This window comes from Chrysemys picta, chromosome 2 (genome assembly GCF_011386835.1).
Source record: "Chrysemys picta bellii isolate R12L10 chromosome 2, ASM1138683v2, whole genome shotgun sequence".
NCBI lineage: Eukaryota > Metazoa > Chordata > Testudines > Emydidae > Chrysemys > Chrysemys picta.
This window is the reverse complement of record NC_088792.1, coordinates 96,815,217-96,837,617: the sequence shown is the minus strand read 5'-3', so window position 1 is coordinate 96,837,617 and position 22,401 is coordinate 96,815,217. Positions and strand designations below refer to the sequence as shown.

General features: G+C 42.3%; 1 protein-coding gene across 9 annotated transcripts in view; it reads right to left on the bottom strand.

The window, feature by feature from the left end:
• SUGCT (succinyl-CoA:glutarate-CoA transferase) overlaps positions 1–22,401 on the bottom strand; it is a 488,382-nt gene that overhangs the window by 243,333 nt on the left and 222,648 nt on the right. The gene's annotated exons all lie outside the window — the stretch shown is intronic.

The following is a 22,401-nucleotide window of genomic DNA, read 5'->3' as shown; positions in this document are numbered from 1 at the left end:
TTGTAAAGCTTAGCTCATTTCCTTGAAAGCATTCAATTTTCAGAGAGTCGGAAGTCCTTCTCTCTACCGTATTTCCCTCCTGAGATACTTGCATCCTATTTCCATAAGTGCAATTCTATTTCTTGTCTGCAAGGCAGAGTTACCGGTGTCCAGACAGTACAAACGGTCCTGAAGCAAAGGCAGTAACTAGCAAGAATAAGATGATATTTTCTATTGGTTTCTGGATTTCTGAAGCAGAAATGAACTGACATGGATTCCACCTCCTAAATTTCCTGAAGATACATAACATGATTGTCTGCCAAGATACTGGCCAGGTTTAAAACCACTGAGGGGAGGCAATAGGCATACTAGATTCAAACACATGAAGGAACTGACATGTAGTATATTTCCTGTTAAGTTTTCCTGCATAACTGACATTCTCTATTTCACCATTTCCAAGTTCCTGAAGTCTAATAATCAACAACATTAATAACACTAAATTTTAGTTCAAGAATGCACTGTTCCCAAACATCTCTGGATGTCTAATAAAAATGTTAAAACAAATATTTAACACAAAGGCTATAGAGACAAAACTATATCAGAGTCAAATAGACCCTATGGATAACTTGTACACATTATACGTGAAAATACAAGTAGTCTGTAACTGGCTGCAAAGTATTTTGTGATACTTCGGAATGAAAATGCTAGGGAGATAAGCTATGCTGCAATGTTCTGTATTGCATATTGGAAATGTGTCTATCCTAGCTTCACTTACATTTCTCTTTTCTGTACAGAAGGGGTTTTACCCAATTTTCATGAAGTAAATTTAATTTATGCTACAGGCAGCGATAATTATCCAGCATTAAGGTGAAATTCACCCTGGTGCACAAGGCATTTGCATTTCAAAGCAGTGAGACAAAAGGTGTACCATAACTAGAGTTCTTCAAGATGTTTTGTTCTGATGGGTACTTCATGCCAGGATCTGCATGTGCCCATTCTCATTTAATGGGAGATGCTTGTCAACAGTGTCCACACCTGCACCCTACACATCATCTTCATGTTCTGGTACAAGAGTATATAAGGAGGGATGGACCCACCACCACTCCAGTTCCTTCTCAACTGTGAAGCCTTCTTGGGAAATCTAGGTTTCTTTCTGGGAAGTTCGGTGAACATGATAAATGGGCAGGACCATTGATAAACGGGCAGGACCATTGAACTGTTTGAGACTTGCTGTATTTCCTTTTTGTCACAGGTGTGTAGACGCCAAGGCATTGAGCAAGTCTTTGGTGGGAGTAGAGGGACCCATCGAGGAACCACTGAAGAGCTTCAGGCCTTCAAAGGGAAAGTCCTCCACAGTTGTTTTGTATTTCCCAGGGAAGGCTGGAGGATTGCAGCCAAGATACTCGATGCATGGACTATGGTGGTAGCCATAGAGGGTAAAGCTGTGACAGCGATGCTAAGTGAGGCCTGAAGGGAAGCCTTGACAATCGTCTGGCCTTCTGTCATGAGATCCTGAAACTGCTCCCTCTGGTCTTGTGGCAGATGTTCAGCAAAATGAGAAAATGTGAAATAATTTGTAAAGTCATATTTTCCCATTGAGGACTAATAGCTGGCCACCATGAATTGCAGAGCAGCCAAAAAGAGGAGGTTACTCACCCTGGGCAGTAACTGACGTTCTTTGAGATGAGTGTCCCTGTGGGTGCTCCACTCCAGGTGTTGGTGCGTCCCTGCGCCTTTGCTCGGAGATTTTTGTAGCAGTACTCGTAGCAGCCACGCATGCGCAGAGGCTGCCCCCGTGCTGTGAGTCTAGCTTAATAGTACACATGCGTGGCCGGTCTCCTCAGTTCCTTCTCTACAACGTAGGCTACCCCAACTCCGAAGTAGAGGGGAGGAGGGTGGGTAGTGGAGCACCCACAGGGACACTCATCTTGAAGAACGTCAGTTACTGCACAGGGTGAGTAACCTCCTCTTCTTCTTCAAGAGATGTCCCTGTGGGTGCTCCACTCCAGGTGACTTAAAAGAAGTGTGTCTCAAGGAGGTAGGGACTTCGGATCTGATAGGAATGCCGTAGATAGTACAGCCCTGCCCAAACATATATCAGAAAGGGGGCCTTGAGTAAGGGCATAGTGTTTAACAAATGTGTGTTCAGAGGACCAAGTGGCTGCTTTACAGATATCAGCCAGGGGAACTTTGCATAAGAATGCTACAGAGGCAGCCAGAGATCTAGTGGAATGCGTTTTGATGCTGTCTGGAGGTGTAACCTTCTTCATCTGATAGCACAACCAGATGCACTGAGAAATCCAGTTTGAAAGTCTCTGGGTAGAAATAGGAGAACCTTTGGAACGTTCTGCGATGGAGACAAAAAGTCTAGAAGAGTTTCTAAAAGGTTTGGTTCTATCCAAATAGAAGGACAGGGCCCTGCGTACATCTAATGTATACATTGTAGCTTTGAACGAGTTCGCATGTGGTTTCAGAAAAAAGGTTGGTAGGTGTATCGGCTCATTAATGTGGAATGACAAATGCACCTTAGGAAGAAATTTGGGGTGTAATCTGAGGGTAACCTTGTCTTTGAAAAATAGCGTATATAGCGGGTCTGCCATAAGAGCTGCTATTTCTCCTGCCCGTCTGGCGGAGGTAATTGCCACTAAAAATGCTATTTTCATCGAAAGGTGTAAAAGGGAGCACGTGGCTAGGGGTTCAAAGGGTTGTTGAGTTAGGCAAGATAGTACTAAATGAAGGTCCCGCGGGGTGGTAGGTGGTTTAATGTCTGGGTATAGGACTTGGAGTCCATTGAGGAAACGCTTGGTGATTGGATGAGCAAAAACAGAAGTATCATCAATTTTGCATGAAAAGTTGTAATAGCAGCTAAATGGACTCCGATGGAGCTGAAAGAAAGGCCGGACCACTTAAGGTCCAATAGATAATCAAGTATGAGCGAGAGAGATACCGATATGGGACAAAGTTGTTTAGCTGAACGCCAATGTGTGAATCGTTTCCACTTTTGTAGACAGGTGGTGCGAGTAGATTGTGTTCTGCTATGTAGGAGCACTCTTTGAACTTGTTCAGAGCAATCTAGTTCGCTTTTGGAGAACCATGTAGGAACCAGGCTTTGAGGTGAAGCAGGTTGGGGTGGAGAAATCGGCCGTGTTGTTGTGATAGGAGGTTCGGGAGGAGATGCAACGAGATTGGTGGTCGAATCGACATTCTGGTGAGGAACAGAAACCACAGTTGTCTGGGCCACGACGGGGCAATTAGGATCACCTTGGCACGGTCTGTTCGTATTTTTATCAGGACCCTGTTGAGAACCGGTATCGGGGGAAACGCATAGAGTAAGTTTTGGTGCCATGGGATCATGAATGTGTCTCCCAGGGAATGTTTGCCCAGGCCCGCTCTGGAGCAAAAGTCGGAACATTTCTTGTTTTTCGCAGTTGCAAAAAGGTCTATGGTTGGGTGACCCCAAATGCGGAATACGTTGTGAATGGTTTTCTCGTCTATCTCCCATTCGTGATCCCAGGGAAAGCGTCTGCTTATTTCGTCCGCTGTGGTATTCATCACTCCGGGAAGATAGGCAGCTGATGCCCGGATGTTGTTCACAATGCACCAATTCCAGAGCTTCATAGCCTCTGTGCAAAGCGAGTGGGATCAAGCTCCTCCCTACCTGTTTACATAGAACATGCATGCAATGTTGTCTGTCATTATGCATACATGGTGATTCCTGATTAGTGGAAGAAAGTGACCGCACGCATTGCGAATGGCTCGAAGTTCTAGGACATTTATGTGCAGAGAGGTCTCGGTTGAAGACCATAGCCCCTGGACTGTGTGGGGAGACATGTGTGCACCCCAGCCTGTCAGAGATGCATCGGTAGTCAGTATGAGGGATGGAGCCTCCTGAAAAAAGGGGACTCCAGAGCAGAGGTTGGAGTGAACTGTCCACCACAGTAGAGAATCTTTGACTCGGAAAGGTATGGAAAGAGTCTTGTTTAGAGAGTGCACATTCGGTCTGTAAACCGTGGCCAACCACGCTTGGAAACGCCTCATGTAGAGGCGTGCATTTTGGACAACAAAAGTGCACAAGGCCATGTGACCTAGTATTTGTAGACAGTCTCGGACAGTCTTCTGGGGACTGTTGCGAATTTTTGTGGCCAGTCGGCTTATGGAGTTGAAGCGGTCGGGTGGAAGAGATGCCAATCCCATCTGGGAGTCGAGGTATGCCCCTATGAACTCCCGATGTTGGGTGGGGCATAATATGGATTTGTTTTTGTTTATTTGCAGGCCTAGAGATAGGAAACAATCGACAGTAAGCCGCGTGGATCGGAGAGCTTCGTCGAACGTTGAGGCTTTGAGGAGGCAATTGTCGAGGTAAGGCAATATTATGAACCCTTGTTTTCTGAGGTAGGCAGTAACTACGGCTAGGATCTTGGAAAAAACACAGGGGGCCGTGGACAGTCCGAAGGGAAGAACCCTGTATTGAAAATGTATTGAGCCAAGAGTAAAACGTAGGAAGCATCTGTGGGCCAGGTGTATAGTCACATGAAAATAGGCGTCCTGTAGGTCGAGGGCTGAAAACCAATCGCCCTGCTCCAGCGCTGGGATTATGGTGGTGAGAGTAACCATCTTGAACTTTTGCTTTTTGACAAATTTGTTGAGCCGCCTGAGGTCGAGGATTGGTCGCCATCCCCCAGTTTTCTTTTCTGTTAAGAAATAATGGGAGTAAAAACCCTTCCCTTTGTGTTGTTGGCGTATCCAATTGTAACCACCTCTATAACCCACTTGTCGGAGGTAATGTTCTGCCATTGGTGGGAGAATGGTCGTAGGCGATGTTCAAAGATATGTGTGCTGGCTGAAGTGGGAACGCTGTTTTCTAAACCCTCGACCAAGGCTTCAAATCTGCCTATTAGTTGGAGGGGGTTGAGGCGCCCCCGCAGAATTGGGACGACGACGCTGGAATCTTGGTCTTTGGCGTTGTTATTATTGCTGTTGCTCCTGTGGTCTATGGGAGTGTTGTGTGAATGCGGGATAGCGTGGACGTTGGTAAGGTTGGTATCTATATTGCCGTCTTCTGGTCTTAGGTGTCTGGAGACCTAAGGACCGGAGGGTTGCCCTTGAGTCCTTCATTGAGTGAAGCACGTCGTTCGTGGCGGAAGCAAAAAGTTTTTCACCGTCAAAGGGAAGATCTTCAATGGAGCTCTGGACCTCTCGAGGAAAGAAAGAGGAGGAGAGCCATGAACCTCGGCGCATGACCACTGCTGTGGCGGTCGATCTTGCTGCAGTGTTGGCTACATCGAGGGCCGCTTGAAGAGCGGTGCGTGATTTGATTTGTCCCTCGGAAACCAGGGCTGTGAATTGTTGTTTTTTCTGTTCTGGGTTTTCGTCAATAAAGTCCATGAACTTATTATAGTTTCTGTGGTCATATTTTGCAAGAACTGCAGTATAATTAGCTATACGAAATTGTAGCGTCGAGGATGCATATACTTTACGACCAAAGAAGTCCAAGCGTTTACTTTCCTTGTTGGCTGGGGTGGAGAGGGAATACTGTTGTTTGGCCCTTTGGTTCGCTGCATCTACTACTAACGAGTTTGGCGCCGGATGGGTAAAAAGGAATTCAGAGCCCTTAGATGGGATGAAGTACTTCCGGTCTGCTTGTTTACAGGTCGGTAGGCATGTAGCTGGAGTCTGCCAGATGGACTTAGCAGGTTCTAAAAGGGCTATGTTGATTGGTAATGCAACCCTAGAGGAAGAAGAGGGCTGTAGGATGTCCGTTAACTCATGCTGTTGTTCAGGGACTTCCTCCAAGTTAATTCTCAAGTCACTGGCAACTCTTTTAAAGAGGTCTTGGAATTTTGCGTAGTCATCCGACGGTGTTGGAAGAGGGGGAAGTAAGGCTTCTTCAGGCGTTACTTCCGGCTCTACTGGAATAGGAGCTGGACTTGGTTGATCCTGCAAGTGTGATGGTGCTGTCTGGTGTCATTGGCAGGTTCGTCAGGCGGTGGTGCTAGACCGGTGTTGCGCCTGGTTGAGGTGGCGTAGCGTGTGTGTTCTCGAGGGTACAATGCCCACGGTGCCCAATATTGTCATGGTGGTGGGTAGGGCATAGGTAGTGCCATCCAGGGGTTCACACCCCCTCCCCCCCGGGGGCAGGATCCTGAGAATAGGCTGAGGTAATTTTCCTAAAACCTCTGTTGACTGGGGTCTGGGGATGGGAGGGTTGATACAGAGAAAAACCCTCCTGTGGACCAGTTTCCTCCTCACTGGAGGAAGGCTGTTCAGACCCTGACTCTGCCATCAAAGAGAAACAGGCATTCAGCAGGGGAGACTGCAGGATAGGTGACACCAGCAGATCTCTTGCCTGAGTAAATTGAAAGGTGAGGCTCCTGCGTGAGGTGAAGGCTGTGCAGGAGGGAGATGCAATGAGGGAACATTCCTCTGAGCCGGGGCTTTGTTTCTTGGCTCACTGCCAATCAGTTCCACGGGTGCCGGTGCCGTGGTCGGTGCCGGGAGGGCAGCACCAGCCTGCAGGGGGTCAGGCAGGGTGTGGAATGTCGGTACCGTGTCCGTCGCAGTGCCGAACGGTGCCAGAAGAGAGGCAAGCAGCTGAAAGCCTGAAGCCTCGGCACCGGAGCTTCGCGCCTCAGCCTCAGGCGGTTTTCGCGCGGTGCCGGAGGAGCCCGGCTTGTCAAATGTGCTCAAGCGGGGGAGCACAGGCAGGGAAGCGGTAGATCTGCCCGGGGAGGGCTTGTGTCTCAGGGTTTCCTTTGAAGATGACAAAAGGTGCCCTTTCTTAGCAGATTTCTTGTGTTTGTTTGAGGCGGGGGGGGCTGTAGTGGGCAGCGGAGCCGGAATCAGCGCCTGGGTTTGAAGCCACTCCTAGGGATTTCTGGAGGAGGAGCAGTTTCAATGTAAGCTCCCTGTCCTTCCGTGCCCTGGAGCTGAGTTTTCTGCAGTGGGCACATTTTTGAGGAATGTGGGTCTCCCCCAAACATTTTATACAGTGTGAGTGGCCATCTGACAGCGGGATGGCCTCCTTGCAGTTTGAGCAGCGTTTAAAGCCTGTGGAGCCAGGCATGTCTGAAGCGGCTGCAGCTGACAGGATTTTTTTTTTTCCCAGATAAAAATGGTAACTAACTATAACTAACAACAAACTAACAACAAACTAACTAACTAGAAGGGTAATTGTAACAAGAGAAAGGAATTTTCTAACGAGTCTGCTGAGCTCCGTCTCAGGCCGGGGACGGTAGAGAAGGAACTGAGGAGACCGGCCACGCATGCGTACTATTAAGCTAGACTCACAGCAGGGGAGCAGCATCTGCGCATGCGTGGCCACTACGAGTACTGCTACAAAAATCTCCGAGCAAAGGCGCAGGGACGCACCAACACCTGGAGTGGAGCATCCACAGGGACATCTCTCGAAGAAGAAGTAATTTTTGCTGCCAAGAAAGTCTATGCATTTAAGTTGCTTGTGAGAAGGGGGTGATCAAGACCAATACTGTCTAGTTGTTACATTAATTGCATCAATGACCAAAGGGTTAGAGGTACGATGGGAGAAAGGATACTTTGAACTCTAGAAAGAATATAGTATTTTTTTATCAGTCTGCTTACAAGTGAGTGGTAGGGTCGCTGGTGTTTGCCACACCAAAGGGGCTGGTGCTAACAGACATGGAAGGGCACGGCAATCTTCTCCTGGGGGAAAGTATGTAAAATGTTCAGAAAATAATGTTGATCTCCTCCAACAGGATCTGTAAGGATTTGAGGTCTTGAAACATCTTGAATCATCCCAAAGGACGGCGGGGTGTGTGGGCAGGCATAACAGCCTCATCCGGTGAGGAACAGGATTTGTACAATGGTGGTGTCTCCTCCTCTGTGCCTAGCTCCTGCTATTCTGGAGGTTCTTCCTGTGGAAGGTGGCCTGCTGACAGTGGCTGTTGTTCTTGATCAGACCTCTTGCATGAGAGCACACTGTATAACTGTTCTTATAGAGATCCCACGGGTTCCAAAAAGCCCACTGGACTGGATTATAAGGAACAGGGCAGGACCCCGGAGAGCCCTTGCCAGGGTTGATGGGCCAGTCATCCGCTGGTGATCTCTTCCTCAAGACACATCTCAAGGGAAGAAGGCTAGAAGAGAAAGATGGTGGAAACCTGTACGGACACATCTGAGTCAGAGGAAGTATCCTCACCTGCGTCCAGTGGAGGAGCAAGAGGCATCAGTACAAGGGGTTACGTCACTACTGGAAGCCAGGGAGGGACCAATAACTGCACAGTTTCCAGTGGTCAAGTCTTTGTAGAAGGATGCAGTAGGACCAGAAGGTAAGTCAGTTCCAGAGAGTAAGTTGGTACTGGTGGGAAATCCCTCTTGGTACTCCTCAAGAGGGGATTCATGCTCTTCCAGATTTGGAAGTCCTCCTGAGACAAGAACCTGGATGGGAGTGGGGAATCTGGATAGTGTTGCGAGGTACTGGGGACGGTAACAAGGGACAGTCCATATGCTCTTTACTGTGATCTGAGAAGGACGATACTGAAGACAATTACTTTAAGACCTTGGACTTGGAGGAATCCTTGTGTTTAAAAGGCTCCAGTTCTGGTACTGATGCCGGTGCTGCATGAAGTTGCTTGCCAGGAGGATCTCAGTGTGTTGCACGTTGGGATCTTTTCTGGTGGTACTGTGAACTCAGTTCCAGAGGAGGTAGAAGCCTCAGTGATATCCATACCAGGATGTGAGGACTCCTTGTTTCTGATCAGGAGAGTGACTTTCTTCTCTTGTCTCCGTTTCTGGAGAATGTGGTCTCTTCTTTTAGATGGTCTCAAAGAATATGAGGGCCCACAGGATCTTTGCTTAACGGAGCTGGGGCTAGTGCAATCGCCAGCGCATTCTGAACAGTGGATGCTTGAGAATGAGGGACCCAGGCTCCACGGGTCTCAGAGAATGCTCCATCAGAAGCAGTTTCAGTCTGTCCCCTCTCAGCTTTCTGGATCTGCTTTTGAATTCACTTGCACTTAGAGAGGACATGGGGCTCTCCAAGACAGCCAAGGCAGTTAGAATGCCTCTTGCTGAAGGGGAAGGATCTGTGGCTGGTCTGGCAGGGTATGAATTCCAGGGTCTTGGACATAACCTGACAAGAAAAGCTGGAGATGGAGAGGGCTGAATGAAATGTAGGCCCAAACAAACAAAAAAGGATGGGGGGAGCACAAAGTTGTGCTGAATTCAATAGAAAAATAACAGTAAAATGAAACTATAGCAAAGAAATCAAAAACAAGAAAATAAGAAAGAAAAGTCAACAAGCTGTGTAGCTAGCTAGCAGACACAATGACCGTCTGTCTCAAGCCGCAGGCAGCTGAGAAGGAACTGGAGCAGCAGCAACTCTACCCCTCCCTTCATAGCCTTATACCAGAACACGAGGATGTGTAGACAGCAGACCCACGGATTCGACTGACAAAATCTCCGATCAAGAGTGCACAAGTGCGCGCGCACATCCTCACATAGAGCACCTATAGGGACAATCACTTGAAGAAGAATGCTAGTGCATAGGCCTTATGTTGGCCTTCTGCAGAGGAGGAAATTTTACTAGTAGTGAATACGTTTAACAAAATCATAATGGTAGAAATGGAGAAGTAGAAATACAGAAACCCCTTGGGGCTGCCAACTGATGTGCCAAGGCTACTTCTGCCCCTGCTTTCCCTGCCAGCTCGGGACTCCAGCACCCTGTCTTGTTGAGCCAGACACAGACCGAGGGTCTGAACCATGTGCCCCAAAGCTGCAGACTTAACTAGAAGCTTCAGTGCCCTGCATGGTTTCAGTCAGACCCGCTAGCCTGCTGCAAACCCAGACCCATGTCTGAACCACATCTCCTAACTGCTGTAGGCTTAATTGAAAGCAGGTTAAGAAGTGTTCCTGTCTGTAACACTCAGAAGCTCAACTCCCAATGGGGTCCAAACCCCAAATAAATCTGTTTACCCTGTATAAAGTTTATACGGGGTAAACTCATAAATTGTTCACCCTCTATAACACTGATAGAGAGATATACACAGCTGTTTGCCCTCCCACCCCCAGGTATTTATACATACTCTGGGTTAATTAATTAAGTAAAAAGTGATTTTATTAAATACAGAAAGTAGGATTTAAGTGGTTCCAAGTAGTAACAGACAGAACAAAGTGAATTATCAAGCAAAATAAAATAAAACACCCAAGTCTAAGCCTAGTACAGTAATAAAACTGAATACAGATCAAATCTCACCCTCAGAGATGTTTCAATAAGTTTCTTTCACAGACTGGACGCCTTCTAGTCTAGGCACAATCCTTTCCCCTGGTACAGCCCTTGTTCCAGCTCAGGTGGTAGCTAGGGGATTTCTCATGATGGCCCTCCATTGTTCTGTTCCACCCACTTATATATCTTTTGCATGAGGTGGGAATCCTTTGTCCCTCTCTGAGTTCCCACCCCTCCTTCTCAATGGAAAAGCACCAGGTTAAAGATGGATTCCAGTTCAGGTGACATGATCATATGTCACTGTAAGACTTCATTAACCACTTGCCAGCACATGCGTATACAGAAAGACTTACAAGTAAAACAGAGCTATCTACAGTCAATTGTCCTGGTTGATGGGAGCCATCAAGATTCCAAACCATTAGTGGCCCACACTTTGCATAATTACAATAAGCCCTCAGAGTTATATTTCATATTTCTAGTTTCAGATACAAGAGTGATACATTTATACAAATAGGATGACCACACTCAGTAGATTATAAGCTTTGTAATGATACCTTACAAGTGACCTTTTGCATGAAGCATATTTTAGTTCCATTATATTTACACTCATCAGCATACTTTCATAAAATCATATAGAGTGCAACATCACAACTACTACTACTAATAATAATAAACAACAACAAAACTAATTTGTGGCCATGGGATAGAAATATGAAACCCATATCACATGGTTAGCTGAAACCACCTATTCTCAAGCACAATGTTTGATACAACTTTTTTATTCTTTTTTAATCTATTTTAACTATATAATTTGATTAATATAAAAGTAATTTCCTGGCAAAGACTTGCTTAGGAACATAGGTGCAGGCATAATGAATCGGACTCTTAATCCATCCAGTTCAGTATTCCCTCTGACAATGTCCAGAGCAAGAAACCCCATAATAGAGAGATGTGGGGAATCTGTCCCCCCCTTGAAGGTCACATACTAATCCCTAACAGAAATTGATTTAAACTCTGATGTACGGGAAGAAGAAGAATTGGGAAGGCAAATGCTGCATTTGGAAGACTCAAAAACATTGGCAACTCAAAAACATCTCCCTCAAGACAAAACTGCAATTGTTAGCGCCATCACAACATATAGCAGTGAGACATGGCAACTTACCAAAAAAGATACGCAAAAGCTGGATGCATTTCATCACAAATGTCTGCAAAGAATATTGGGAATAACATATAGAGATAGGAAGACAAATGAAGAAGTCAGAAAAATTACTGGACAAGGTACTCTCTCACGCATAATCTACAAAAGAAGACATCAGTGGCTGGGACATGTGCTGAGAATGGAAAAAGAACGCTTACCAAATACCGCCCTTGAATGGAAGCTGGAAAATGCAAGAAGAAAGAGAGGAAGACCATGAATAACATGGAAACGAACAGTTCTGAACGACATCAAGCACCTCAACATGAAATGGGAAGATTTGGAGATAAGGGCAGTTGACAGGCAAGGATAACAAATGTGGGTAGCCCAATGTGCAGCAAAGCATGGGATGGACTGGTCTAAGGTACGGGTTTTATCTCCCTTCCAATATTCTTTTTTGTATTAACTATTCTAATCCTTCATATTCTTTTTTATCCACATAAATGTCCAATCTCTCTTTGAATCTTACTACTTTTTTGGCCTCAGAGACATCCTGTGGCACTGAGTTCTGCAGTCTAATTACACATTGTATGAAAAAGGATTTCTGTTCATTTTTAATTTGCCACCTTTCAATTTTATTGACTGTCCCATGAATTCAGAGAGAGCAGAAGTTCCAGATCTATCTTTCCCAGACCCTTCATTATTTTGTTTCCTTTCATCATGTCTTCTCTTATTTGTCTCCTTTCTAAAGTAAACAATCCCAATGTCTTCAACCTCACTTCAGACAAGTGTCTGTGTCCCTAGTCATTCTTATCCCTCTTCTCTGAATCTCTCTAATTCTGTAATATCCTTCTTGAGATTGGGCAACCAGTACTGCACACAACAATTAAGGTGAGGTCACACCATTGATTTATATAATTATAATCTTTAACATATTATTTTTGATCCCATTCCTTTTGCATCTTAACATATGGGTAGCTTTTCTGACCACAGTTGCACATTAACAAAGGTATTCACTGAACTTTCCACAATGATTTAGGTCCCTGTCCTGAATTGATACAGTTAATTTAGAGCTGTGCAAAGTGTATGAGTATGAGTAGTTCAAATTTTTCCCTCTAATGGCATTACTTTGCCTTTATCAACACTGTTTTGAATAGCCATTGTGTTGCCTATTCACCTAGTTCAAGTGTCTCTGAAGTTCCTCACAGTTCTCTCTGGTCTTGAGTAACCTAAATAATGTGAATCATCTGCAAATGTTGCTCCTCCCCTTTCCAGATCATTCATAAATATATTAAACAACGCAAGACATAGTATGGAAGCTTGGCGCACCCTGCTACTAACCATTTGCCAAAATGAAAACTGATAATTTAATACTACTCTTTGCTTTCTGTCACCTAACCAGTTTCCGATCCATGACAATGCATGCCCTGTCTTCTTCTGCCTACTTAGATTTTTTTTTAGCAGCCTCTTGGGTGAGGAATCTTGTCAAAGGCCTTTTGAAAGCCTAAGTAAATTATGTCAACCAGTTCTACTGTACCCACTACTTTTTTGACACATTCAAAGAATTATAATAAATTAGTGAGAGATATGGTTTCTTTGCAGAAACTGCGCTGATTAGACCCTATCGTGTTGTTGTCTTCAAGGTGTTTTATTATTCTATTTTTAATTACTGTTTCAATTAATTTACTTTGTACAAATGTAAGATTACTGGTCTGCAATCCCACAGATCACACCTAGAGCCTTCTTTAAATATACACATTTGCTACCCTTCAATCTTCTAGTACAATAGCTGTTTTGAATGAGTGTCCATATATTTGCTAGTACTTCAGCCACTTCCCACTTGAGCACCTTCAGAACTCATGGCCTAATGCCTAATTGCACTTTAAATTAACAATTTTCCAGGGCTACTACTTTTGACACCTTAATCTCTGCTAGTGCCTCATCTTTATTATCAGGAAAAAGATCCATGGTGCCTATCTTCCTAATATCCTTTGTGGTGAAGATTGATGCAAAGAAATTTAGCTTCTCAGAAATGTCCCTATCTTCTTTAATTACTCTCTTTAGCCTTTGGTGATCCTGTGGACCTGATGATTATTTCACTGGCTTCCCGATTCTGATGTACTTCATGAATTTCTTGCTATTCTTGCTAACAAAATGAATATAGATGTGCCCCACAGTAAAACACGGATGGTTATTGAATGAAAAGGATACTCTGAAATTGGAGTCCTTTCAACAAGAGTGTCAATTACTTAAGGCTACATAAACATTATTCTTCCATGGCAAGTCTGATTAATTTTCAAGACAAGTACATTTATCATCATTGGAGTTGCAACAAGTGATCTTGAATATTCTGTGAAGTAAATGCCTGTCAGTTTCAAAACATACCCCTCCTGGACTGCAGCAATGGCAGGAGTCCTTTAGAAACTTTAGTATTTTTCTGCGCCTTTTCTTGTCCGGCAACAAAGGAGCCCTTATTGACATTTTGTGGAAAACAAAAGGGGCAATCTTTTAAAAACATATACCTTAAAAAAAGAAAATCTCATTTTGATCACGGTCATGATCTTATTTATTTATTTTGTAGGGGTTGGAGAGAAGTCCTAAAAGCCTTAAACTCAATCAGTCAGAGATGTGCCGTCTCCACATTCCATCATCCCTAAAGGAAACATCCATCATTTTCTCCTGCAATTGAAGCTCTTGACCTAAATCTGATGTGGGATATCTTTCTTTATCTATGCTGAAAAGCAGTAAGAGCACATTTATTAAAGGCACAGAGGCAAAACTGTTTAAAATAATGGTCTATATTCAGCCTACTGAAGCAAGAACATACAAGCTACTTTGTCCTCAGACTCATTCTGTCACCTTTTGGCATTCCAGTACATACTGTCCAGCATGAAAGAAATGTTCTATCAATATCTACCTAGATACAACAATGTGAATTTTAAAAAGAACGAGAACACTAAACCTATATTTCCAGACTTTGGTGGGTTTTAAGTTAGGCTGTTAATTTTTGTGTGGTAACTTGGGTTCTGGTTTTACCATCAGTGATTGCCTACTGTCTAGTAAGTCCAATTTTATATAAAAGAATTTAAACTGATAAATGATATAGGCTTCTCCAAACTGAAGGACCAAAGCAATTGAGACGGTTGATGTTAAAAGTGCTGAATACTATAAAATACAATCTTGAGATAACAGGAAACTAATGCTTTCTCCATCAGGAGCCCAGAACTGTGAAATTCTTTCCCCACAAAGGTACTTCTATGGCAATCGTCAGGATTATATGCGAGATTTTTTTTTCCTTTGCATCATTTAAAAAAAAATATTTTTCTCTTTGTTGTATGGTTTTGTATTGTATGTTGGGGTCCCCGACTTTGTATAAATTCCAATTTATTAATATTTGCCAAATTATAGTTTTCATTTTCTGTTTTTTTGCTTTTGGTTTTATTATTAGGGCACCAAAACTCTTTGAAAACGGGCACCAAAAAATTAACCTATTATTATTTAATCTCTCTGGTTTCTAAGAGGAAAAAACGGCACTCATGAAACACAAATTACTCAAAAGTAGACCATTGTTTTATCAGGAATTAAAAGAGCCACCAACACAGTAGACTATAACATTGTACTGAGTAGTGCCATAGTTCTGAAATGTGATTGTGAAGGTGAACCCATCCTTTGCACCTGGGCAGAGCCTCACTGACTTTAAATGGTACTCGGTGTGGATGTCAAGGGTTGCCCACACAACTCAGACAACAGGAATGGTGTCTAATTGAGTATTTAGAGAGAGGGTTTTTTTAAAATGCTTGTTCTGCCTTCAGATATGTGCACACTTCAGCTGAAATCAATAGGTATCGGCACCTATTAGTAAGTGTGTGAATGGGAATCAGAGCACAATCTGGCCATTAGGAATTATCAGTAAAGATATTTTTGATCCATTACTGTCAATCATCTCCCTGTATTTGGACACTTCTGAAAGAAGTGGAACTTTTTTTGTTTTATTTTATTATATATTAGGGCTGTCAAGCGATTAAAAAAATTAATCATGATTAATCGCACTGTTAAACAATAATAGAATGCCATTTATTTAAATATTTTTGGTTTTCTACATTTAAAAATGTATTGATTTCAATTACAACAGAATAAAAAATGTACCGTGCTCATTTTATATTTATTTTTGATTACAAGTATTTGCACAGTAAAAAAAAAAAAGAAATCGTATTTTTCAATTCACCTAATACAAGTACTGTAGTGCCATCTCTTTATCATGAATGTTGAACTTACAAATGTAGAATTATGTACAAAAAAAAGTGCATTCAAAAATAAAAATGTAAAATTGTAGAGCCTGCTAGTCCACTCAGTCGTACTTCTGGTTCAGCCAATTGCTCAGACAAACAAGTTTGTTTACATTTGCAGGAGATAATGCTGCCTGCTTCTTGTTTACAATATCACCTGCAAGTAAGAACAGGTGTTCTCATGGCAGTGTTGTAGCCGGCGTTGCAAGATATTTACGTGCCAGATGTGCTAAATATTCATATGTCCCTTCATGCTTCAACCATCATTCTAGAGGACATTCTCCCATGCTGATGGCGAATTCTGCTCAATAACGATCCAAAGAAGTGTGGCCCAATGCATGATCACTTTGATCATCTGAGTCAGATGCCACCAGCAGAAGGTTGGTTTTCCTTTTTTTGGTGGTTCGGGTTCTGTAGTTTCCGCATCCGAGTGTTGCTCTTTTAAGACTTCTGAAAGCATGATCCACACCTCGTTCCTCTGAGATTTTGCAAGGCATTTCAGATTCCTAAACCTTGGGTCAAGTGCTGTAGCTATCTTTAGAAATCTCACATTGGTACCTTCTCTGCGTTTTGTCAAATCTGCAGTGAAAGTGTTCTTAAAATTAACAACATGTGCTGGGTCAGCATCTGAGACTGCTATAACATGAAATATATGGCAGAATGTGGGTAAAACAGAGTAGGAGGCACACAATTCTCCCCCAAGGAGTTCAGTCACAAATTATTTAATTCATTATCTTTTTAACAATTGTGCTCAGCATGGAAGCATGACCTCTGGAATGGTGGCCAATGCATGAAGGGGCATACGAATGTTTAGCATCTGGCATGTAAATCCCTTGCAATGCTGGTTACAAAAGTGCTATGTGAATGCCTGTTCTCACTTTCTGGTGACATTGTAAATAAGAAGCTGGCAGCATATCTCCCGTAAATGTAAACAAACTTGTTTGTCTTAGCAATTGGCTGAACAAGAAGTAGTACTGAGTGGACATGTAGGCCCTAAAGTTTTACATTGTTTTGTTTTTGAGTGCAGTTATGTAACAAAAAAAATCTACATTTTTAAGTTGCAATTTCATGATAAATTGATTGCACGATAGTACTTGTATGAGATGAACTGAGAAATACTATTTCTTTTGTTTATCATTTTTACAGTGCAAATATCTGTAATAAGAACAATAATATAAAGTAAGCACTGTACACTTTGTATTCTGTGTTGTAATTGAAATCAATATATTTGAAGATGTAGAAAACATCCAAAAAATTTTAATAAATTTCAATTGGTATTCTATTGTTTAACAGTGCGATCAAAACTGAGATTAATCACGATTAATTTTTTTGAGATAATTGCGTGAGTTAACTATGATTAATCGACAGCCCTATCATATATATTTTGTTTTTACAAGAGACACCATCATGTAACATATTAATCTATGGTAAGGAGCCTGGGATGCAGGCTTTTCTGAATCCCAGGGCCTAACAACTAAAGGCTCAAGAAACAAAGAAAGAAAGAACTAGATCTCTTACTGCAGAACTTGCAGGTCTTTACCTCACCAGAACAGGATCCAGACTGCACTCTCTCTGGTAAGTTTTTTTTATATTTTGGAGAAAGCTCCCAGCATTTAATCACAAACCAATTAAAGTTTCCACAGCCAGGATATTAAAGAAGTGCATTGTAACCTGCAGTGTTTAAAAGTAAAGATATTTTAGATTTAAAAAAAAATCAAAATATCCTAGTAATCTTTATGGTTTAATGGTCTAAATATGTGGGGGGGGAGGAAATAATTCCTTAGTGCAAATAACCCAACTCGCACTGCAAAATTCCTTTGATATTTGATCGCCTGTAAGTTAAAAGCTAAAGCCTGATCCAGCAGCTTTCATGCACATGTGTACTCTCATTGAACTCCTGCATTTATGTAACCATAATTATACATTTACAAATTCAATAAATACGCTGGAGTAAGAAAACCGTTGCTGCTTGCAATACTGCATCCCAAGTTTGTAGCCTGGACAAAAATATTCACAGTTTAGCTGTGCAGTCAATTCCTAAAACTAAAGGTAGCTCACCCTTATATTGGTACTAACATGCAGCATGATTTTTCAATCATTCACTCTGCAAGCCAATGCACAAATATTGCTTGTTTCAACACTGTACAGGAAATGTCTAAAACTGAGATTAAAATTGACCAAATTGGATTATCAAACAAAAAGGATTATAACCCCTCCCTCCTCCCCCCCCCCTGATGATGCAGTTTGTTCTTTAAAAAAAAAATCTCTGCCTTCCATGTATTTGTACTGAGAGTCATGAGGCAGCTTTTGCCTGGCAAATCTCTAGCCATTAAAATGTCTTGATTTCCATCTCGATTCTTGGGCAGGCAAGGGTCAGAAGTGCTGCAAAAACACACTCAGCCCCCTGAAGGATGTAGGCTGGGGGAAGCTAGGAAATGCTCTGCTGCACTCCTTTCCCAGCCAGTTAGGAAGCAACATCAATGCTCTGAAGAATGTGTTCTCAACCTCTGGGTTGCAAACAGGTGTCTGAAACTCACGACCACCCTGCATCTCCCAATAATTTTTTAAATGCATGAAAACATTTCCATTGCTATTAGGCTCTGTAAAAGCTTGCATCTACCGTATCCAAATTGTGGGCCCACGCTAATTTACATTGATAACGTGCCTTTAAATACAAAACATATGTTTTTAACAACGAAGGGCGGAAGCAGAACTACCACCACAACAAGCTGGTTTCAAAGAGAGCCACATGAGCAAATCATGAATATCCATCACATCTGTGAAAAATGCAGCTTTATGACTACCCAAAAGCATTTGATACCATTCGATACGACCCTTTTTGGAGGACACTGGCAGACATGGAGAATCAAGCAAATTGAAATGGTCCTGGATTATATGAGAAGGGCGGAGAAACCGAGCTTGAAAGAGGGCTTACAGTAGTTTGCAAATGATGAGAGCACAGGGTATTGCAGGTGAGCTAGTTCAATCAACCTTGTAAATCCAAAAATGTGTTTTAAATGACCAATCAAGAAAGCCAGATGCAGTGATCCAGAGAAAAGAAGGGGATAGGAACCTGGAGGAGATTGATAAGACCGACAGCAAAGGGACACTTTCTCTTTCAGCTATGCACTGGCATTCACACAGACATGCTCCAGCTTGTCTGCGAGCTATTTCAACAGAAGTCCAGGGCATGATGTCTATCAGTGGTTGCTTGCAAGTTTTGTTAAGCCTATCTTTCTTCTTCAATGCACTAAAGCTTTCTAATAGCATGAACAAAACTACTGGACAGGTTTTTAACATGGTTACTAAATATTTTGTTTCTTTTTCATGGCTCCCGTGCGCTATTATTTTCACGCAAACAGTACTAATAAATGCTATAATTCCCTGATCACATCTTTATTTAAAGTTGTATCCTCCCAGAGCATGACCTAGGAGAGAATCACAGTTGTTCCGATCCTACTGTTAGAAAGATAGTGCAGCGTTTATAAACACCTGACACAGAGAAAACAGGACACAGGAGGGGAAAAGAGGATTAGGAAACCACCCTCTCTATCCAAAACAAGCTTAGAAGACTGCACCACTGAGGCAGACACTTGAGTTTTCCATATAGAGCTTCACGCTGTGTCATTTGGGTGACTGCCGAATGGATACGGTGTTGCATACGATGTAGGAGTCTCTGACATTTACTATATAAACTATAAACAAATGCAAACCATTATCTCTAAGTGACATAAAATGTTGAATAAAACCCATCAAAAGATGGACATTTCCAGTTACGTCTGAAAACACTTAATATTGGAAAAATAATTTTAGGCAAAACAGATTTATGAGATGGTTTCACCCCCAATTTAGCCTTCTAGCATGCTTTTTTCATATGAATGGCTCAAACCATTAGCATTAGTTAATAGTAGATTTAAAATATGGGATTACTTAAGTGAAAAATGGATTTTTAAAACTCTTCATGGATCTTCTCTAACTCTACTTCCTTCCTATCTACACTCTTCTGCTCATCTTACAATGATCTCTCTCTCTCTCCACACAAAATAGACACTTTGATGCAAGAACCTTCTCCTCTGCAACTACTGCGATCCAGAATAGTGTTCCTGCATCTCTCTGCTCCATCAACCATCCATCTATTTTCAAATAAGATCTGGAATCTTTTCTCCCATGCCTAAAAATTCATAATTTCTCTCCCACTTCACCATTAATTATCTCTATAATTGCAGTTAACTTAGTAAAGAATTTTGGGACACAGCTTGAATGAAAGACAGTATACAAAATAAAGTTATATAGTAAAAAAATCAAATATATTTGTGTGAGGCAAACAGATCATTAGTCTGAGTATACCATAAATATGTAATTAGACTTTTCAAAATGACTACTACAGTATCTATTCCATAGTCTGTAAGAGTCTCTTGTGTTAGTGCCTAATTAGACCCTTCTAGGTTACTGATCATCGACCCAGTAGATGGCAACAATTCCTCTGAAGCCCTGAATGTCCATGGGGGCAATGCAGTTGCTCTTGACATATTTGCAGATACAATCTGTGATGACAAGCCATTCTTAAAAGATTTTTTATTGTCTGTGGATTAAGGAAATGATAATCAGACAAAGTTTGCCTATGACATAAATGTAGGCACCAATGGCCCATGCTGAAACTTTACAATATTGTCAATGTAAAAACCTCCCAATTTTATACCTAGTATAACCTTGTACAATGGAACAATTGATTTGTTTCCTCCCCAAAGCATCTCAACATTCTAGTTCACCTTGCAAATTAAAAAAAATATGGAAACTACTAATTACTCTTTTTTTTTTTGCTCTTACCATTCAAAAAACAGCTAAATTGAGATCTCTGCCTATGTGGAGATCAACTATGTGACCCAAAGGATCATGCCAGAAAGTCTGCAGGGGTCTCCTGGCACCTAGCCTGTCTATCTCCCACCCAACACTTTTTGTGTTTGTTTCTTCAAAAGAGGATGGGGAGGTTGGCCTTCTGGTGACCCCAGCAAGGGGCAGTCACAGTCCCATGCACACATGGACTTCTTCGTTACTCATAGGTGTTAGCACAGGCTAAAAGGAGGCAGTCTTTGGGAGCAGGAACCATTCTTGTTCTTTTTTCCAACAGTTTGAAGACATTCACTATTCCTGGAGAAAAGAGGAAGGGGGCAGAATTGGCTATGGTGGTGGTCATGTTTCTGAACATAGTCCCACAGCAGGGCTAAGCTTCGGGATGCTTCACAACAAGTACTTACCCCAGGCCTTGAAGGGAATTATTGCAGAAGTGGGACCTGAGCATTGCTGAAGCTATTCTTGACAGAGAGCTATCTCAGTAATGTGTTGGTCCCCACTCCAGCCCTGATGGCTATCCAAGCTGTACAACAGAGGTCAATGATGAAATAATGTGAAATAATGTCAGTCCTGGAACAGGCTTAGGATAGTACTTCTCTGCTCTTTCTAAGGTCCAGGAGGATCAAAACCAAGATGGAGGGGATGGAAATGGTTTATCCAAACACATTAGCAAACTCTGATTGGGGCTGGGGTGCATCATCCTGGATCACACACCGCACAAGCAGATCTCTAGGCACAGTCAGCAACATGAACTCTATCGGGTCAGTCTCAAAATAGCAAGGCAGAGGAAGGAAGCTTAGCCCATTGAGAGGCAGCTTGGGGATGGAGACAGCACATACAGGATTCCAACATGGAAAATGCACTGTCTCCAATAAGGCTGGAAAAGCAAAGGCCAGTTTATTAGGAGTAGGAGAAAGCTACACAATAGGGTTTCCTATTCCTAGAATAATGCATGCTATGGCAAAAACTTTGTGTCTACCTTTGAAGTAACAACAATTATATCAAGGGAATGGCAAGTGCCCAGACCAACACCCCACTGGCGAGTGTCCCCCTTCAAATTTGCACCTAAAATTCCCTCGGAAAGAGAGATGAAAACAATTTGCATCAAGAAAGAGAAATAGCAACACACTTTTAAAAAAAAAAGATTTGGAGCAGCATTCAGGGCTGTGAAACACATAGCACCTATTCTGTATTCTTAAGCACAGATGAAAAATGGAAATTTAGTGAATGCAAAAGCTGAAATATTTTCTTTTCTTTTCCATATGTGAATATCAGCTATTATTATAATTTAACAACAGGACACGTTCAAACTACTTCTACTTGAAAGTTAAATGTATATACAAAAAATTGCAAGAGCAGGATGTTCTTGGGGAAATATAGGCGGACAGACTGCAAATCTTATTCCAAAGGCAGCTCTGAAACGACTTTAATGATTTTGAATTATGTTCAGTCAGGTGCGCTTCTTTCTATTCTGCCATATACATAATGAGGACATGTGGGAAGATTAAAAGTCAAATATGGTACTAACTCGAATCTTTCTTTTTTTGAGAGGAAACCATGGAGATTTTGATATGCTTGATTTTTTTCCCCTTTGACTGTCAGTTTTGTTGGTGATGCTGAAAAATTCTTGTTGCCTTTTGTCCCATCTTTGAAAAAAAAATCAAAATTGTCTAGGGGGCTCATCTATTTATGATGGCACCCACCATCTGAATATCTGTATGGTAATGACCAGGAAAAGGAGGCTGGAATAGATGGCCTACTTCCTGAACATTTGTTTGGTTGGTTACAAAGAATCAGCGGCACCTGCTGTCATCTTTCCAGGACCTGGAGAATAAATTAGTTACAGGGTCCTAGTCAAGAATAAAACAAAGCAACATTCATTTGTTTTCACCTTCCAAGACACTTAGATATCATGGCGATTGGAGCCTTAGGAAACGGGATTAAAGAAGCTA